This window comes from Notamacropus eugenii, chromosome 2 (genome assembly GCF_028372415.1).
Source record: "Notamacropus eugenii isolate mMacEug1 chromosome 2, mMacEug1.pri_v2, whole genome shotgun sequence".
Classification (NCBI taxonomy): domain Eukaryota; kingdom Metazoa; phylum Chordata; class Mammalia; order Diprotodontia; family Macropodidae; genus Notamacropus; species Notamacropus eugenii.
In genome coordinates, this window is record NC_092873.1 from 257814391 (window position 1) to 257835310 (window position 20920).

General features: G+C 38.5%; 1 long non-coding RNA gene across 4 annotated transcripts in view; it reads left to right on the forward strand.

Moving 5' to 3' along the window:
• Positions 1 to 1995: 1995 nt before the first annotated feature.
• The window catches only part of LOC140527140 (uncharacterized), a 166156-nt gene continuing 147231 nt past the window's right edge, over positions 1996 to 20920 (forward strand). Inside the window, exon 1 of one of the 4 annotated variants that reach the window (XR_011974690.1) lies at positions 1996 to 2276. This is a non-coding gene — a long non-coding RNA (uncharacterized lncRNA). The other 3 variants (XR_011974693.1, XR_011974691.1, XR_011974692.1) reach the window with 3 other exon arrangements.

The following is a 20920-nucleotide window of genomic DNA, read 5'->3' on the forward strand; positions in this document are numbered from 1 at the left end:
TTCCTTCTTCTGTAGTCTAAGCCCTGTACATTTTCTACTTTTGTTGCTTCTTTTTGTCTCTGTTTGGGTCCTTGCTTGCAAGTGTTTAATGGCATCTTGCAGTATTTGTGGTCTGTGCCTGTGTAATCTCCAACAGATTAGGAACCATGTGAACCTTATCTGTGGATATGCTTGCTAAATTTGGCATGTGGGTTCTGATGACTCCTGTGAGGACAACTTGATAATTCGGAGTTTAAAGCAGACAGGGACTCGGGGATTTGCAGATCCAGCATACTTAATGAACACAGCCATCAAGAGTAGGGAAATAGATGTCATTTAGGGGAGAAGAGACAAGAGAATAGCAGGAGGGGATGGTTCATGGTGGGAGAAATCTGGCACACTTTTAAATTATTAAATCTTGATGGAAGGGACACATAATGACCAAGACCCTTCTTGGCATTTCCTTCTTGTCATTTATCTATTGTTCAGCTGTATTCCCTTATTCTTTTGTGTCTTGTGTTTTATTTTTAGGTTATAGATGCATTTTATGGGAAGGAAATATGTTTAAGTTAAATGCTATATTTTGAATGTTGTTGAGAGTATTGACAATGCATAAGAAATTTTAATATTAGTAACTAAAGGTCATTAAAGAAATTAAAGGTCGTTAAAGGATTAAAGGTAAAAGTTGTTGCCCCTATCTCTAGAATGACAATAACTCAAGCAATACTCAGTTGAATCTGTGATCTCATCAGTGTGCCCTTCACCATTCAGACTGTAATTCATTCATAACTGCCCATCCTGTACAACTAATTCATGGTCTCCTATAATTTTGCAATGAGGAGTCTACCCTGGGGGCTTTTCTTAATTTCTGCTGACATGATCGTGTTATCAGAGAATCACATAGGCAGTGCACCCCTCACTCTTTCTACTTGCCTAGCCCATTTTCTCCTTCCACTATACATTCCTCTGATGGCATCCTTTATTCCTGTTCCCCTTTGAAGTTCCTACTTTGTTCTATGTTGCAGTTTGCTCATATAAGCCACGCACATCTTCATATCACTCTATGGGATACTCCTTTTTAATTCTTATGACACTGTAGTGTTCTAAGACTTGTAGTTATTTGAAAACACTAGTAGAACGTTGGTATTAAAAAAGGTAGACTTTTGTTCCTGGTAGGAGTTGGGTGTTATTAAAGAAACTTCACAACTTCTCAATGTTAATCCTGCCCATTTCTTTCTGTTTAATTCTGGGTTCAATTCATTTTCCACTTGTACTGTCTGTCCAAGAACTATCTGCCTATCTATTTATCTCTCTGTCTGCCTGTCTATCTTTCTATTCATCCGTCAATCCATCCATCCATCTATCTGTCTGTCTATCTATCCATCTCTCTATCTACAAAATACAAATAGAAAAAGAAGATAATACATCAGGGAGTTTACATTCCAATAGGAAGAGATAACACATACAAACTAATAGTGGTCAGGGATGAGTTTTTCTTTTTAGAAACTGATGGGGATAGTGCTTGGAACCTTAGGAGAGTAGATTGACACATTCTTTCTGATTTGATTTTGGTTCCACAACTAGAAAAGGGATGAGAAGGAAAGGTGATACAGTCTTCAGACTGGAGAGAAGACGGCAGAGAAATAAGTAAAGCATGGGTGGATCAGTTATCCTGATATGCCTCTGGTGAGGCATTCAGTGCTTGTCCTGATGAAAGGGTCCAGATCAGGTGTTCTGGAGATGAAAGGATTACATTGATCAAATCTGATCTCCACAATCAGGTTGATAATGCCAACATCTTCATTCAAATTTTATAGATGAAGAACCCATGGCACAGAGGGGTTGAGTAATTTTCTCAAGGTCACACAGATCATAAAGAGTAGATTTTCACTCAAGTCTTCTGACTCCAAGTCTAGCGTTGTTCCCATTTGCTCCCTTGCTGCCTTCCTAATAAAATGAAAAAATGAAAACAACTTTCCAAATCAGCAATTCAGGCAGGAGTGTCCAGGGTGTTAGAACGCTCTGTACCCTTTGCAGTCTTTCAGTGAGCATTGTATTTGTAAGTACCAAATCAGAGAGGCAGATGTTTTTCTCATCTCCACCCACTACTCTGTCATCAGTTGCCAAGTCAGGCAGTGATCTACATAAAGCTCACACTACAAAAATGGTCACTAAAGAAGGCAGGGGGGCTAATCAGCTGGTCTTCTCCCCCTTCTCCCCAAAGCTCCTTCTGCTTGCTGTCCTTCTTAAGTTTCCTCAGACAAACAATAAAACGCAAGTCAGATGTGAGGAGGAAGGTAAGAACAAGTAAGAAAGGAGCTAGTCATCTGGTTAAACTTTGACTGCAAAGGCAGGGCTGGGTTTGAAAGGAAATGGAGAAAAATTCTGACTAATGACTGAGAGAAAAAAAAACTGCTAAATTTAGAGCAGTTTACACTTTTGCAGGCTCTGAATTTTGCAGCATTTTAGAGGCAAAGCACAACTTAATTTCTGGGAGAAAAAAGACTTGAAGCATCAATTAGAGCCGGTCAAATAGCATTTTGATGAGGCCGGAATCTCAAAAGAATTCAGGAACTATTTTTTGGCATACAGCCTATGAGCTTTGAAATGAAAGGCATTGTACGATGGGGACATTTGAAAAGTTGCATGATTTTCACCAAATGTACCAAAACACAGCTGCTTTCTGAGTCTCTTGGCAAGATGACTTGATCTACAGCAGAGGGTCAGAGATGATTCTTAATTCCCACCCTTCAAACTGAAGACAAATATAGATCCTGAAAGGGTGTTATCAAATTCAAGTGCTTTGGGGCTGTGTGTCATTACTGACTTCACTCTCTCCAAGATACCAGGGAGAGAAAAGTGCTGATCCACTGCTAAGGGACTGAGGAGGGAGGATCCCAGATGAAGTATCTGGAGTCATTCCACAAGGTGTATGTCAATTGGTGGTAAGCAGTTGCTTTCCTCAGAAGTACCATTGGAAAAAGCAGATGGGCCCTTGGCATTCAGGAAAGCATAAGGTCCTCTTCTCTTTTTTATTTTAAGTAAGACAGAAGTAAGAGACTAATCTGGCTACTTGTCAGTCGCTGGTCCCTTTTGATACTCAGATTATCTTCTTCAACTAAATCTGCATCTGTTGGATCTATTTAAAAAAGAGGCATGGTATAGTGGGAAGAGATCTGAGTTATATTCTTTGTGTTACTAACTAGTTGTGTGAACTTGATGACATCACTTTCTGTCTCCAGGTCTGTTTCCACATTTGTATAAAAGTTTGTTAAAATCCCTTCCAGCTTTAATAGGCTATGAATCTATGTATCTATCTGGCATAAGTGAACCTCTATGTGCCATTACAAAGAGCCTTTGACTTTCTGTCATGACCACATCCCAAGTGGCCAGTGGGGAACTTTGGAGAATGGATATTTGAATGAGTCACCTATTACAGTAATTGTTAAGCTAGGTCAAAGGGGAATAATTAAATTCCTATTTTACTTCCTACTTTATTTGTTCCCCTAACTCATATATTCTTGGGATATTACCGGATCAGACATCTCCTGGTAGTCTAGATTATTTTAAAGGCTATATAGGCAATACAAAGATTTCTTTATTGCTGACTTCACAGTGAAGGTGAGGGTGGAGGGACCAAGGACTTATGACCTAATTAACTTCTTGGATCAACTCTGAAATGGTTTCAGAACTTTAGAAAAAAACCTTTAATTGATTCAGTTTTTTGGAATTCATCATAGGCCAAATGATATGGTAGAAAGAGCATGGTTTTGGAATCAAAGAATCTGGACTCAAATCCTGCTTCTAAAGTTTATTATCTGGGCAAATTTACCTTGGGCAAATCACTTTAACTCTTAAGACCTCGGTGTCCTCATCTGTAAAATAATGTCTCAGTTGTTTGCACTGAGTTTTTTGAATCGAGTGTCTGAGTTGTTTGAATCCACTCTGACCAAAACCTGCACCCACTACAAACTTTGATAAATTAATAGAATAATGATGTGAACACAGATTTCAGAGCATAAATTAAAGAGGTTAATGAATAAACAAAGTGACAAACTGTGAGTAGAGAGACAATCCTGGGAATTACCAGTCAAAAGGCTTTGCCAATTTCATCAAGTGTAACTTGTTGACCAATGGGCACATACCATGGATATGCTATGAATGTTCTACAGAATCTAATTTTTTAGAAATCAGAAAAATAGGAAAAACCCAACATTCCATTTAGCCTTTTCATAAGAAACAAGCAATCAGGTATTTATTGAGTAACATTAACATGCTACCACTCATACCACACAGTCACTGTCTTTAAAAGTTTAACAGTGTAGGTGGTAAGATAGGGCTAATGTTCTTAAAGTAGCATAAAGCAGTAGATATTGAGATATTTAAAAGATATACTAGAACACTGATAGTTACTCTAAGTTCAGAGAACAGTGAGGTCAATGAAGACTGGTCAAGGAAGTTTTCATGTAGTAAGAGGTGGGTGTTGCAGTCATCTCTTTCTCATATTCTATTCGAATAACCTATTCTTGGGCAATAGGAGGACTACTTAAAATTCAATGGACTTTTGCCACTGTCCAGTTTTAATGAAAAAACTGATGTCTATACGATTTGAAGCCTTAAATGCCTCCTTGAAGGCACAGAGCTAAAAATGTACAATATGAAACTCAGAAGGCATGTTTATATTTCCTGTGAGAATGGTAGTCTAGATTACATTTTGTCTCTCTAGAGTGGGTTTTCACCCAAATGAGTTCTGTTATCTAACAGTGCCTACATCTTGGGTCAACTGTCATCCAAGTAAGTCTCCTTACTGAAGATGCAGTCTTCTTTCCCAAGGACAGGAGGTATAGAAGAGGCCCCAGATCCCTGATTCTCTATTTCTTATAGCCTCAAGTCCAAACTCCTCTATCTAGTCTTTGAAATCTTCCATAATCTGACACCACCCTCTCTAATTTTATTTCCTACTACTCTCCAATAGGTCATTAGGTGACACAATGGATAGAATCATCTTCCTGAATTCAAATCTAGCCTCTTACTATCTGTGTGAACCTAGGCAAGTCACTTAACCTTAGTTCTTCATCTGTAAAATGAACTGGAGTAGGAAATGACAAAACACAGTTTCTTGGTCAAGAAAACCCCAAATGGGTTCATGAACAGTCTAATGCAACTGAAATGACTAAATAACAAGCACCACTTTCCACTACAAACTCAGGTAGGACTCTGGGTCATCCCATGAATGAGTATTTCAAAGACAATCACATGGAAGAGGGATTGGGGTTTTTCTGTTTGGTCTCAGAGGACAGAACTAGGCATAATAGGTGCAAACCACAAAAAATAAGTTTAGGACTGATTTGAGGAAAAAATTCTTTCATTGTCCCAAAGTAGAAGGGTCTCTCCCAGGAGACAAAAGGTTCTTCCTCATTAGAAATCTTCAGACAAAGGCTAGGTGATCATTTGTCATTTATATTATGGATGGAATTCTTTGCTTTTTTTATGATCTACAAGATGGTCAACAAAGTCTGTTTCAACTTTGAAAATTTGTGATTCAGTGAAGATACCAATTCTTTCTCCTTTCTCATAGCCTGAGGCATTGGTTTCTTCCCTTCATCTTTCCTTAATAACGACTAAGCTCAAAATTTACTTTCTCTGGTATGTGACTCAAGGAGTTTACACCTGACCCCTCCCCCACTCCAAGGAACATAATTATAGTTGACAGAGACCTTAAAGGTCATTGAGACCAACCATTCATTTCATAGATGAAGAAACTGGGGTCAAGAAAAGTTAAATGATTTGCCCAGGGTCTCACAGCTAATAAGTGTCCAAGGTAGGATTTGAATCCAAGTATCTTTGACTCCAGTTCTAATGCTTTGTCTAGGACACCATGACATGGGAGGGTTATAGGATTATGGAGCTGGGTTCCATTTATTGTCATTTAACAAATACTTATTGGACATCTTATATATGAGGCAAAGGCAGTGAGAATGAGAAGTTGGCGTGAACATAAATAGTATGAAGGAATGGTTAGTATGGGAAGCAGAATGGTGGGAAAATTAGAGGCAGTTGCAAGGGGATGAGAGAGACCTGGTGTGGAAGGATACTATTTCTCATGGAACAGAGATGGTACCAGAGGCACCACCTAAGTATAATAAGGAAAATAGAAAGGAAGTATATAGTTATACGAATATACAGAGAGCCAAGCACAGACATGTACACACCCCAACGTTTCGAAATATTCTATTTTCATGTGAGGGTCAAAGGTCTTTTCTTTCTCTACTCTCTGGAATTAACGGGAGCTCCTGCTGGATCAGTGCAAATAGTCTTGTAGGAGGCTCAAGGAGAGAGGAAATCCTGGTGAAGAAGAATGAGTCTTCACCATAGCATATACAAAGAACAGGAAATTCTTCTTCAATGCCAAGGGGAAATGAGGGAAGTTTCTGTCACTGGGATGATGAAAAGAATATTTCTATAAGGAAAGTTACAGATCTACCAAAAGAAAGAAGCAATGGTTAAGGTTGACTTTGCCTGACTCCATCTCTGAGAATGCAGGTGATCTGCTGGTTCACATACATCAACTCACCATTTCTCTTATTGAATGAGTATCTCCAAGAAGGGTAGAGTAGGTGAAGGACCAATAGATGGGTGCTGAGCTTCTCTTTTGGGTGTGGAGGATGTGAACAGAGAATTGGGCAGGTTTTGTAGAGCTGGAAAATTTCCTGGAGCCTTGGTGTACTCTTCTGATTTGAGGATAAAACAAACCAAGATGCCAAATAGAATGACAAACTGACTCAGTGTGAATGGATTAATTTTATTAAAACTGTGATAACTCTTCTCCATGCTCCCAAAGGAAACAATATAAATTTGTCCATTTCTGAAACTTTAAAATGGGAGAATAAATCATGACCATCATCATTAGCAGCAGCAGTAGTGACAGCAGCAGTCAAGCTTGGCTTTATTGAAATATGAGAATGCACTGTTTTTCCTTCTTTATGAAAATGAGTGACTTTGGGTGTTGGGCACTGCAGCATAGTGTTAAATTTTGTTCAGGTGCTTTTCTTTTATTACAATTTTTTTATTATGTTATTTTTCCTGAACTATTTTTACCTTTTACTCTTTGTTATGTGTTCATTTCCATAGAGGAAAAGAGAGAAGGAGGGATACTTTTGGAAATGACAATGATGTAGAAAGAGAACATTGGATAGGGACCGAGTGATTCATGGGTATAAGAATCAGAACAGGCATGTACCTTCTCTGCAACTTATACTCCTAGCTCTTAACTAGACCCTACCAACTTCTCAAGTCGTTCCTCTATCTCTCTCTTGTTCTCAGCCAAATTCTTAGAAATTATTGTCTACATTCACTATCCCCACTATCTTTCTTCTCACTCACTCCTCAACCTATTATAATCTGGCTTTTGATTTCATCACTTGACTTGAACTGCTCTGTCTAAAGTTCCCAACAATCACTTCCTTGCCAAATCTGCTGGTCTTTTCTCAGTCTTTGTAATTGATCTCTGTTGCTTTTGACTATTTCTGTCTCTCATTTCCATGATGCTGCTTTCTTTTGATTCTCCTCACCTGTCTGACTGCTGGTTCTTAGTATCTGGTCTGTCATCAATATCATCTGGGTGTTATTCACAAGAATATCTCTGTTTCTCTGTCTCTCCATATTTATTCTATATTACCATATATTTACATTCATATACACATAAACACATATCAACATATACATAGATGTAAGCTCTTTGAGAATATGGATTATTTCATATGTTGCCTTTATATTAAAAGTTCCTGGCATACAACCTGACATGTAGTAGGTAGTTTAATAAATTCTTATTGATTAATTAATTGAGAAATGCCTGTGGCTGTGATCTTTTTAAATCCTATAACCCATAAGTAAAAAAAATTGATCACATACCTCCAGTATATGTATGTTTGCTCATTTGTATATTACATATGTAGAGAATTAGTATATAAACTACATGGGGGCAGCTAGGTGGTGCAGTGGATAGAGCACCAGTGCAGGAGTCAGAGGGACCTGAGTTCAAATCTCACCTCAGACACTTGACACTCATTAGTTGTGTACCGTTGGGCAAGTCACTTAACCCCAATTGCCTCATCCTGGGTCATCTCCAGTCATCCTGATGAATATCTGGTCACTGGATTCAGATGGCTCTGGAGGAGAAGTGAGCCTGGTGACCTGCACAGCCCTCCCTCACTCAAAACAAAGTCAAGTGCAAGTCATGTCATTATTTCTCTGATGGCATGGCATTTCTTCTTCAGCAAGGAAGGATGAACACACACTCAGCACACTCGGCATTAAATGCATGACCTAGAGTCAGTCACTTAATCTCTTACATGCTGATTTTTATTGACAGAGGGAATTTCTCACATAGAACTTCCCTTTATCAAAGAAAGCATAGGTCTAGTCCCAATCTCTCTATATGTTACTATATTCATAATTATGTGCATTATAAAACTTGCACAAAAGTGAAATAATAAAAGATTGGCTAAAAATGAAATAACATTTAATCCTAGAGTCAATATGAAGTCCCTGAAGTTTATTGAATAAAGGAGTGACATAGATATTGAGGAAATTCACTTTGGCAGCTATATGGAAGATGGATTGGAGTGGAGAGAAACTCGAGACAGATTTGTCAAGGCTGTTGTAATAGTGGAGGTGAGAGGTGATTGGGGCCTGAATTTGCATGGTGTCTGTATGAGTAGAGAAAAAGAGGGCAGAGGAAAGTTGTGGAGATCTAAGGAATACTATTTGGAATCTTATTGTACGTGTGGAATGAGGAAAAGGGAGAATCAAAGATGACACCAAGGTTCTGTGGGTAGAAATAGGAAAGATGAAAGATGGCTGTGGGAGAAGAGATAATATAATTATATCTTTGATGAAAATCTCAATCTTTAAGCATGTCTGCTTATCCTGTGTGATTCTATCTCACCCAAAATGAAAAAAAAAAGAGAGAAGATGGGGCTCTTCCTAGTGTCTCCTCTCCCTGCCCTTCTCCTTCCACACAGAAATTGCATCAGTCAGGAGGTGATCTAGGAGGCAGCAGGTGAGGTGGTACTTTTCTCAATAGGACCAGCTCCCTGGGATCCCTGAAGGTCCTACTCTGCTCAAATTTGGGGATTTTGGAAGCTTGCACAACTCAGGGAGAGGAAGGAAGAGGAGTAATGTTAGGGGAAAAGGTAGGTTTGAATGTGTTGGATACAGGACCTATGATGAGTGGTCACAGGTGATGTCTTTCCTTTCTTTGAATGACTGATCACAACCTCTTTAGGGGCAACCCTTGTGGTAAGGTCATAACTCCCCAGGGGTTCTGTTCTTCCACTTTGGAGACTACTGGTCTAGGGCACTAAGGGGTTAAGTGACTTGACTTGGGTTACACAGGTAGTCTGTGTCAAAGAGCTATCAATAAAAAAAAAGCAAAATTTATGGACAGAAAATGACATAAAAGAGGTGAATTCAAGATATCAGCCTGTCTTAGGAATGTGAGCTACCCTAGTAGCTCTTACAGGGCACAGACCTTTAGCGTATTACAAGGCCTCAGAGGCTATCCTGTAAGTCACGAAGTACTGCAAAAGTAGGTTCCATTCGTAATCCAAGGACCTACTTGTTTAACAAGCTGTCTTTGTTATAGTAAGTGACAATAGCATGCCGCATTTATATGCACTACTCATTTCAGGACTGAAGTTGAAGGAATTATCCAGCGACTAAACATGAATTCTTTGTTGTTATAGATTTGGGATTTGCAAAGCTCATATTTTAGGGACTCTATCTTTTTTTTCTAGGTACAATATTGCAGTTTGAGCAAGCTACCATAAGGTACACAGTCATGTCTGGCATACAAGATCGTGGGCTGAATTAGTTCCCCATAAGCTTGTTCTTAAGTCTACTTCTGTTTTTCAGAGGGGTTGTAGCCTTGCCCTAGAACACATTTTTAAAAAACATATTGAGGGGAGAGGATTTCTGGGAAGATGGCAGGATAGGTCAGAAAATTTTAAACTCTCAAGATTTTCCTCCTCAAAAAAGGTAAAATAGCACCCCTGGGCAATCTTAGAGCCATGAAAACAAATAAGAGTAGGACAGAACTAGGACAATGGGAGAAGACTTGAAGAAAAATCCCTGGACTAGATTTCCTGCCCGTGAAGAGTAAACACCTCCAGGCTAGATTCCTCACTTAAACCTCAAGCAGCAAGCCCTGGGGTTAGCTGGGTTGGTAGGCTGCCTTAGCCCCAACCACCAGAACTTTCACCCCCAGGGACAGTGAGGGGAGTTGGACTTCTGACCTGGAGAAGATGTAGGGAACCTCTGGTAACCAGGAGCACTAGACCCACCTGTGCTGTGGAGAGTGGTGGGGGTGAGAAGAAACCAGCATAGGCCTGGGGAGTGCAGAAGCAGTGGGGCAGGGCCACCACAGGCTGTGGGCATTTTCAGTTGGAGGTCTTGGTTTGAGTTCAAGGTCAGAGGGGAGAGCTGAAGAAAATCAGAGTCCAGAGGCACCATCCCCTATAACCCAGGACTAGAGGTGATTATAAAAACTAAATTATTATTTTTTAAAAATTTATTTATTTTTAGTTTATAACATTCAATTCCATAAGCTTTTGAGTTCCAAATTTTCTCCCTCTCTCTCTCCTCCTCTCTCCCCAAGATGACATGCAATCTGATATAGGCTCTACACATATATTCATATTAAATATATTTTCAATTAGTCATGTGGCAAAAAAGAGTTATAACCAGTGGAATAAACCATGAGAAAGAAGAAATAAAACAAAACAAAGAGAGCAAATAGTGTGCTTCCTTCTACATTCAGACTCCATAGTTCTTTCTCTGGATGTGGATAGCATTTTCCATTATGAGAATTTCAGAGTTGTTGTAGAGCCTTGCATTGCTGAGAAGAGCCAAGTCTATCAAAGTTAGTCACTGAATAGTTTTCCTGGAACTGTGCACAATATTCTCCTGGTTCTGTTCTCCTCACTCAGAGTCAGTTCATATAAGTCTTTCCGGGTTTTTGTGAAGTCCGCCTGCTCATCCTTTGTTATTGCACAATAGTATTCCATTACATTCATATACCACAACTTGTTCAGGCATTCTCCAATTGATGGACATCCCCTTGATTTTTAGTTCTTTGCCACCACAAAAAGAGCTGCTATAAATATTTTTGTACATGTGGGTTCTTTTCCCATTTGTATGACCTCTTTGGGACACAGCCCTAGAAATGGTATTGTAGGGACAAAGGGTATGGACATTTTTATAGCCTTTTGAGCATAGTTCCAAATTGTTCTCCAAAATGATTGTATCAGTTCACAATTCCACCAAAAATGCATTAGTGTTCCAATTTTCCCGCATCTTCTCCAGCATTTATAATTTTCCTGTTTTGTCATGTTAGCCAATCTGACAGGTGTGATATGGTACCTAAAACTAAATTAGGATGCAAACACAAAAAATGTACAGGCAAAGGAGAAAGAATCCAACCAAAGACAGCTACTCTGGGAATAGAGAAGACTGGGTCCATCTTCAGAGGAGGATACTGAAGCAAAGAAACCCTGTTCTACCACAAAGAGTAATGTCAAATGGTCACCTGCCCAAAAAGAATTTATTGAACAACTTAAAAAAGACTTTAAAAATCAAATGAGAGATTGAGAAAAAAATTAAAAAGAAAAGTAAGAATAATACAAGAAAAACAAGAAGATTATGATAAGAAAGTCAATCAATTAGAAAAGGTGATCCAGAATTTTAAGGAAGAAAATGACCCTGAAAATCAGAATTGGACAAGGGAAAGTCCATGAAGTTAAAAGAAATGAAGAAATAAAAAAAGCCAACAAAATATAAAAAATGAAAAAATAGAAGAGAAAGTAGTCTCATAAGAAAAGCAATGGATCTAGAGAACAGATCAAGAAGAGAAAACATAAGAATAATTGGACTACCTGAAAGTTCTAATCAAAAATAGAATCTTGATACAATAATATAAGAAATAATTAAAGAAAATTGTCCTGAGGGGCAAGTAGAAATGGAAAAAAAATCCACTTATCATCACCTGAAAGAGATCCTGGAAGGAAGACTCAAAGGAATATCATAGTTAAATTCCAAAACCCCCAGATCAAGGAAAAAAATGTTATAAGCAACAAAAATCCCAAACAATTTACATATGTGATAGTACCACAATTAGAATTGTACAAGACCTAGAGTGGTGATACTAAAAGATTGGAGGTCTTAGAACATTATATATCAAAGAGAAAAAGAACTGGGCCTCTGGAAGAAAATATCATACCCAGAAAGCTAAGCATAATTCTGAATGAAAAAAAGTGGACATATGATCAACTGTCCAACTTTCAGGACTCTGTTAAAAGAAACCTTGAACTCAATAGAAGATATGACATACAAGAGCCAAGAGAAATAGAAGAAATAGAAGGTACCTACTGTAGGAAACAAGGAAGTTCTGTTTTCCACAGTTCTGGATGATAAGGGTTGTGACCTGTGACCTAGCAGGTCAGGCTGGATGAGCTGTGTGAGAAAAAGCCTATCAGAGAGGAGAACATAAAGTCAGTGTTGTGGGAGATTCAAAGTTCAGAAAACAATACAAGAAGTTTCATTTTTCTGAATGTGTTGCAGTCTTCCTATAACCTTACTGGGGAGGCTTTACATCCATTCAGTGTGAATGGATGTAAAGATTAATAAAAGCTTTCCTGATTTCACAACAGTTGTTGTTTTTTGCTTAAGGTGGGCAAGTTTCTCACAGTTGGGGGCTTGTTAAGATGGGCTCACTTCTAACAACCAATGACCAACTACAAAGGACTAAATAAGGATAGAATGTTTACCTTTTATGTAAGGAAAATATAAAACCAATGTTTAAGATTGTTACTAGTTGTTATAAGAAAGATTGGGGAAGACCTGAGTATGGTATGACTTCAAAAAGTAAAATTGTTTAAGAACAGCTAAAAGAGTATACTTGTACTTCTTTGTATACTTATACAAATGAGGTGAAAGAAGAAGAACCAATACAGAGGAATTATATGGGGGGTGTAGTTCTGGAAATCTACTTTCATTGAGAATGGGTTTAAGAAGGGAAAATACATATGTAACTAGAAAAGTATAAAATTTAAATTTTGTTTAATTTAAATTCTAAATTTAAAAAGAAATAAAACTCTAAGGGGACAGAGAGAGGAGAGAGGATAAAGGAGGGATCTTTAGAGGGGAGGCTGAGGGAATATTTAAAAGAGGGGTATAGAAGGGTGTTTAGATTAAAGGGAATGGGAAGATAAGGGAAGAATTCCTGGAGTAGGGGTAGGTTAAGTAATAGGAGGGCAAAGTAGCAGGCAGAAGTAAAGTAGAGGAGTTAGGAGAGATAGGAAAAAAGAGATATGCACAAACAAAAATAGAATTAGGAGTAGAATCTCTTAGAGAAAATACATGTTTATATATGTATGTGTGTATGTATGGGTATATATCAATACATATATATATATATAAACATATGCATGATAAAGAAAAAACATAAAAACATATTTAAGCAAAGTATAGTATTTTAAAATGAACTTAAGACATTATTTTCTTTTTCTCCCTTCCACTTTTTTTAATTTTTAGGTTAATTTATTTGTTTTTATTTTTCAGCATTTATTTCCATAAGTTTTACATGTTTTCCCCTTCCCTTCCCTCTCCTTTCCCAACACAGCCTGCAATCAGATAATAGGCTTTACATATGCATTCCTGTTAAACATATTTTCACATTGGTCATGTTGTATAGAAGAATTATAATGAATGGGAGAAACCCAGAAAGAAAAACTAAAACAAAACAAAAAAAAGAAAATAGTTTGCTTCCCTTTGCATTCAGACTCCATAGTTCTTTCCCTGGATGTGGATGGCATTTTCTGTCATGAGTCCTTTGGCATTGTTTTATATCCTTGCCTTGCTGAGAAGGGGCTTAAGTCTACCAAAATCTGTTATCATACAATGTGACTGTTACTGTGTACAGTGTTCTCCTGGTTCTGCTCACTTCACTCAGCATCAGTTCATATAAATTTTTCTAGGTTTTTCTGAAGTCTGCCTTTTTATCATTTCTTATAGCACAATAGTATTCCATTACATTCATATACTGCAAATTGTTCTGTCATTCCTCACCTGATGGGCATCCCCTTAATTTCCAGTTCTTGATCACCACAAAGAGAGCTGTTATAAATATTTTTGGACATATGGGGCCTTTTCCCATTTTTATGATTCTCCCTTCCACTTTTGAGCAAGGATTCTTACATATTAGTAATTAATGAACAATTAAGTAAGCACCAAGTATTAAGCATAATTCTAAGGGCTAGGGATTACTGTACAAAGAAAAAATAATTCCTACTTGCTTAATGTAGTGGTTAATTTCATTTATCTTTGGAAACTGACTTTAAAACGAAAGTGCTGCAGAGAAATAAATCAACTCAAAGCAAGGATTGGGGGAATAAGCAGGTCTATTTCTGGAGAAGACAGAGTAGGGGCAGAAAGGATGGGGAAGTAAGGAAAGCATCAGTTCTGTTTGCCACAGCCTGGAAAATGCCAGCAACTTAGCATCTACTCCATGTAGAGCCTTCATAGCTCCATCATGAGCTCTCCTCTTGTTGTCCCAGCATTTGGTCTTCATGGCTTCTTAGAGGCTGTCCTACCAAAATCCTTCTTGTCTGATTGTCTTCATTTTCTCTTCTGTTCTACCCTCAAGTCACCCCAGTATAATAGTCATTGGTGGCAGCAACTACATTTGTCTCCTGCCCAGGGCCACACTCAATCTCTCCCTCTTGTCATCCCAGGACCCAGAGTACTCATTCTATTCTCCTGGTTTATATCTGTATCAAACACACCACCTGAACCTCTGCCCTTCTATTTCCCTCAGGATAGGAGGGTGAGTTTATCATTTACAATTTGTGCTTGATTGTCCTTGTGAAAGTTAACTTCTTGAGGATTGAGGACAGTATTGTTGAGGGATTTCCATCTTGATGACTAGGAGTCTCTCCAATGTCCCTATGCCCATGGCCATCCAAATGGGCACAACATTCCCCTCATTCAGTGTTACCTTCAAGTCGCTTCCCCTCTTGAACTTCAATTTCCTCATTTGGGAACTGAAGGGGTTTAGAGTTAATAATCCCGTAGGGTTTCTTCTAGTTCTCAGAATCTTTTAATGGCCATTTTGTTGGACTTCTCTGTATGGTTGCATGCCTGGTGGCTCTAGTAAGGACAAGGTAATTCCTACTTCAAAATAGTTAGACTGATTGTGCAATCATTTTTAATTGCCCTTCTATCGTCGCTTACCTGGAGTGGAGTTGAATTGACCTAAAAATCTATTGTATTTTACCATGTGTTAAGTTTCTGAAAGTAATTGTATCTGAAAGCTATCTCTATAGGTTGTACTGATTAATTTAATTTTATCTTACATTCTTGAAATTAGGGGCTCAGAATGTGGCATATACATTTATGCAAAATAATATGCAAACTAATGCTTTAGACCAAGAGATCTTTTTAGCAAACACAACCACCTTCTCCACTAGTTCTTCATCTTTATTTCTGTTCTTTTCTTAAAGGCAGAAATGTGGGTAAAAAAAAAAATAGAAACCAACGAGAGAAATAAAAATATAACACACTTCTGGAAATGGGCAGGTCAGTGGTCAGAAAGATCAAAGTAGTCTAGAAGTGCCTTTATTTTCCCAAATTCTAGAAAATGTTTTGGCCATTGTAAATCTGGATTTGTGAGCATGAATTTTCTCATAGAAAAAGTCTTTCCAGAGTAAGTGGTGAATTGGAAGCCAGGTGAGTAAATTCTAAAGTATCCACCTCCATTGAACCTGTGTTTTGAAGATTATACCAATGAACCATAATGATGGATTGGTTCCACTATGCTGGAAAGCTGTGGATATAATCTTGGCCAATGATTTGGTTTCTATTGTGAAAGGAACAGCATTTCCAGGTTAGAAGAGGCTATGTTTGGAAGGCAATGTGGCCCAATGGATATTGTGGCCTAAGACCTTGGTTTCAATGCCAGCTACACTACTTGCTACTTGTATGACATTGGGTATATCAGTTCATCTCTCTGGAGTATATAAAATGGTTTAGATCAGATAACTTCTGATGTCCCTCCCAGTTTTAAATCTATGATCTCCTGAAAATTTGCCACCACCTGAAAATTGGCCATAGTGATTTCATTGGCCTTAGTGGAAGGAATACTCATCTTGATACAAAACTGCCAAATCTAATGATCTTTTCTCAAGCCTTATCCTTCTTGACCTCTCAGAGCCTTTAAAGCTATTGATTACTTTCTCTCTAGGTTTTCATCATAGGTTTCTCTTGGTTTTCCTACTTGTCTTACTACTCTTTTTCAGTCTCCTTTCCTCGATCTTTAGCCAGATCATGCCCACTAACTGTGGTATCCCTTAAGGCTTTGTTTTGTGATCTCTTCTCTTTTTCCCTTTATACTATTTTCCTTGATAATCTCATTAGCTTCCATGGATTCAGTTATCTCAGTGCAGATGATTCTCATATGACTATCCTAACCTGTAGACTCCTATCTCCAAATACTTCCTAGGTATTCCTTTAGACATCTTGTCCTGGGATGTCCTTTAGACATCTTGAATTCAATATATCCCCAAAGTGAGCTCATTATAGTCCCCTCCCTAAATCCCTTCCCTACTCCTAATTTTCCTATTACTGTCAAGGGCACCACCATCTTTCCAGGCACTTGGCTCACAATCTAAGTGTCTTGACATCTCACTCTTTCCTTACATCTATAGTCAATCAGTCCTTATCTCTCTCCTGATATCTAGTATCACATTTCTAACTGCTTATTGGACATCTTGAACTAGTTATCCTATAGACATATTAAATTCAGCATGTCTAAAAATGAGCTCATTATCTTTTCCCCTCAAATCCTCCACTGTCACTATTACCAACATCTGCCAGTTATCTAGGCTCCAAATCTTTGGTGTCATTCTGAATGCCTCTCTTCACCTCCTATATTCACTCGTTTGCCAAGTTTTGTCAACTGACAGTCTTTATATTTTGTGTATATGTCCTTTTCTCTCCTCTGACACAGGAACTCTGATGCAAGCCCTCATCCCTTTATGTCTAGACTATTACAATAAGCTTTTGCTTGGTCTCTCTTTCACAAATGTCTTCCTACTCCAGTTCTTCTTCCACTTAACAGTCAATGAGTTTTCTAAAGCATAGATTTGATCTTATTAACTCCCTAGTAAATAAACTTCAATGACTACTCATTACTTCCAGGATCAAATGTAAAATTCTCTTTAGTTTTTAAAGACCTTCACAACCTAGCCCCTTCTAATTTTTCTAGTTATGTTTTTTCTCCCTCCCCTCTATGTACTCTTCCATTTCACAACATTGATCTCCTTGGTGTTCTTCACACATGACACTCCATCTACCATCTCTGTAACTTTTTATTGGCTATCTCTCATTCTTGGAATGCTCTTCTTCCTCATCTCTGTCTTCTGGCTTCTCTGGCTTCATTCAAATTCTATCTAAAAATTTCACCTTTTCTAGTCCTCCAGAGTGCTGGTATTTTCCTTTGAGATAACCACCAATTTGCCCTGTAAATAAATATCTTGTATAGACATAATTTGCACATTGTCTCCCCTATAAGGATGTGAGCTCCTTGAAGACAGGGACATGTTTTTTTCCTTTCCTGTTATCTCCAGTGCTTAGCACAATATTTAACACACAATACCTAATAAAATCAATCCCTAATACTTAATAAATGCTTCTTGACTTCTAAGATGTGGAAGTATTTAAGGAAGAATGATCATACAGTTGGTACTTTCTTGTTTTTAACAACTGACAGGCCTTTGGCATCCTGAATCTTGTTAGCCAACCAAATTCTAGATCCTTGTGGATAACAGAGAGGGGTATGTGAGAAGACAACAAAGAGTACTGAAAATGAAGAAAATCTTTGTCTCATTGGACTAATTAGACAGAGAACTACATTTCAGCATGGTCTAGAAGAGTTAAGAGTCAGCCTGTTGTAGTGAAGAGAGAGCTGACCTCAGAGTTAGAAGAGCTGGATTCAAGTGTTGTCTGGGACACCTACTGGATATGCAAACCTAGGCATATCACCCAACCACTTAGTGACTGATCTGCCTCAGTAAAAGGAATTTTCTTATATCAGAGTTCCTAGCGAAATCACAGATTCATTCCCTATCCCTATTGTAGAAGAGTTATGAAGCAGTATTTGGACAGAGTGTGTATGTGTTTGTCCTTTGTTGCTGAAGAAGACCATACCATCAGAGAAATAATGACATGACTTGCACTTGACTTTGTTTTTTGAGTGAGGGAGGGCTGTGCAAGTCACCAGCCTCCCTTCTCCAGAGCCAAGATGTGAAAGGGTGAAGGCTGTGTAGGGAATGGAATTATGAAGCGATGGCAAACTAATAAAGTTTTCAATCAGCTTAACAACTTTTGTGCAGGGTAGCAGGTTTTCAAGGCTCTTACTGAACTCAGAATTACTTTTGCAAACATCAAAAATGTTTAATTGAAAAAATTAAAAAATTCTGTTTTTGACCAGACCTGTGTTGCCATCACTATGGGCAAGGAGCTTCTTTTGTCAATGCAGATAGAGAACTGCTTTTTAATTTATAAGCCAGGATTGTCTGTGATTACTGAGAGTTTACCCAGGGCCATTCAGCCACTGTTAGATCAGGAAAGTGAACCAAGGGCTAACTTGACTTGTAGATTGGCTTGGACCATGCTGTTGGACCATGCTGCCTCTCCATTTTGAAGATCTTCAGTTCTTTACCTTGCATCATATACTATTCCTGAGGAATCAAAAGTTATTTCAATTTATGTCAGCTTTTCTAAACCACAACAGTTACCTCTCTAAGCAGCACGCAGACATATACCCACACATAGGGCAGATGCATTATCAAAGTCAAACCAGTAGCTAAAATTGAGAAAAGTTATTAAATTCTATGCTTTTAGCTACATATCAAAAGGTGTTTTGAGATACTAACCTGAATTCTGTTTGTGTATATAGCAGTTTGAAAAAAATGGAAATTCTGGTGTCAATGAAGAGAAGGATAGCACAGATGCTTTGGGTCTGGCGCCCAGATGTTTCAATAGTTGTAACAACACCTGGATCAAGTCCACTGATAACACAAGCAGCCCCAACACGAATGCTGACAGCAGACAGGCCTCCGTGGAGGTCTGTAAACATGCCTGGGCTTCCTGGATCCAGGGTCCTGGACAGCAGTCTGTACCAGATGGAGAAACCACGCTTCCAATGGAAGCTTGCCTCCATAGCTCAAGGGAAGGCATGTGTGAAATTGCTAATATTGCATTATCAGTTTTTGTTTTCTTCGAAGCAGAGGACTAAAATTTGCCACTACCTACTGTTAAGTAAGGTCCCTCTTCCCCATGCCTCCCTTCCCTTCCTATTTGACTGCAAACATAGGCACATTGTGGGTGATGTAGAGTGATAGTTGGACCACAACCAACCAAAGTGCAGCAGCATCTGATGATGTGGAGGCTTGACTTCTGGAGGATTCAGTAGTTTCTTCACAGACTAAACTCTGGCGGTTTAGCTATTAAAAAAAGAGTCTCATTTATAACCAGGCCATTAGAGAGGGTTCTTTTTCAGTATCAGCTTCATGTCCCATCCAGTCATTCTCTCCAACTCCTTCCCCCCCACCCCCAATAGGCCATCTCACCACATATAGTATAGCACTGAGCCTGGTATATAGTAGGTATTTAATAAATGCTTATTGACTCATCAGCTTCCTGTGCTTGCACCTCCTTATCTATACCAGCAAGGTCCTTCTACATGGGACCTGAGATTTGGACTTCCATGTTTGCAACTTCCAGGACATTCTACTGATCTATGGAGCTCCTGTCCTAGGGCTCAACTCATTTGATTAGTGATGAGGTGTGTCAAAATGTCCTCACTTAGTCCTCTATATCTACTGGCTGGCCTTTGGCAACAAACCACATGTTAGCTTCACATTCCATTAGCCACTCACCCAGACCATTTCACCATCTACCTGCCACTGTTGATATGTTCTTCTCCATCTGGTCCAGTTCTCTCTATATTGAACTAGATATGACACTTCTCTCTCTCTCCCCCAATTTCCTACATCCTTAGAATGAAACAATCCATACATGTGTTGTTACTATTCATATGTACACACACATATATATGCATATATACACACATACACATATATACACACACACACACACACATAATATGTGTGTCTGTGTATATGTTGTCTTCCCCTGTTAGAAAAGAGTTTATTGAGGTCAGGGATTGTATCTTTTAAGAAATATTTGTATCCTGGCACTTACTACAGTATTTAGTATAGAGTAAGTGCTTAATAAATACTTAATCATTCATCCACCCATCCATCCATCCATTCACTTCGGCAAAGTCATACTCTGATGTCTCACGAAATGGAAATAATAGTGGGTTCTTAGAAACAGTGCCAACAGAAAACAAACTCAGGCAGGTCATTCCAAGTTGGAAAAGTTTGCTGTCAATGAGATCATTCCAAAAGAGTTGCCTTGGGAGGTAATGGATTCTCCCTAATTAGAGGCTTTCATTCAAGTGTTCAATGAGTATTTTCTTCCTCAGCATACCACATACCTTGATCCCCAGAACACCTTCTGGTGTCTTCATTCTTCAACTTTTTCTAGTCTCTAATTCTGTGGCTGGGAAGTAAGAACTCTTCCATCACTTCTCGTTTCAGTGGAATGACATAGACTGTGCCCCACTCCTCCTTCCTCACCTCTGCCTCTTAGAATCCCTTTTTTGCTTTAAACCTCTATATTAAGCCTTTCTTGATATTCCCTTATCCTAATGCCCTCTTTCTCAAAATTACCCAACTTTTGTCATATATATTCTTCATACATTTATATAGGGAGGTCTAGGTTTATTCTCCCAACCCGAACCCAATAAGTAGCAAAGTCA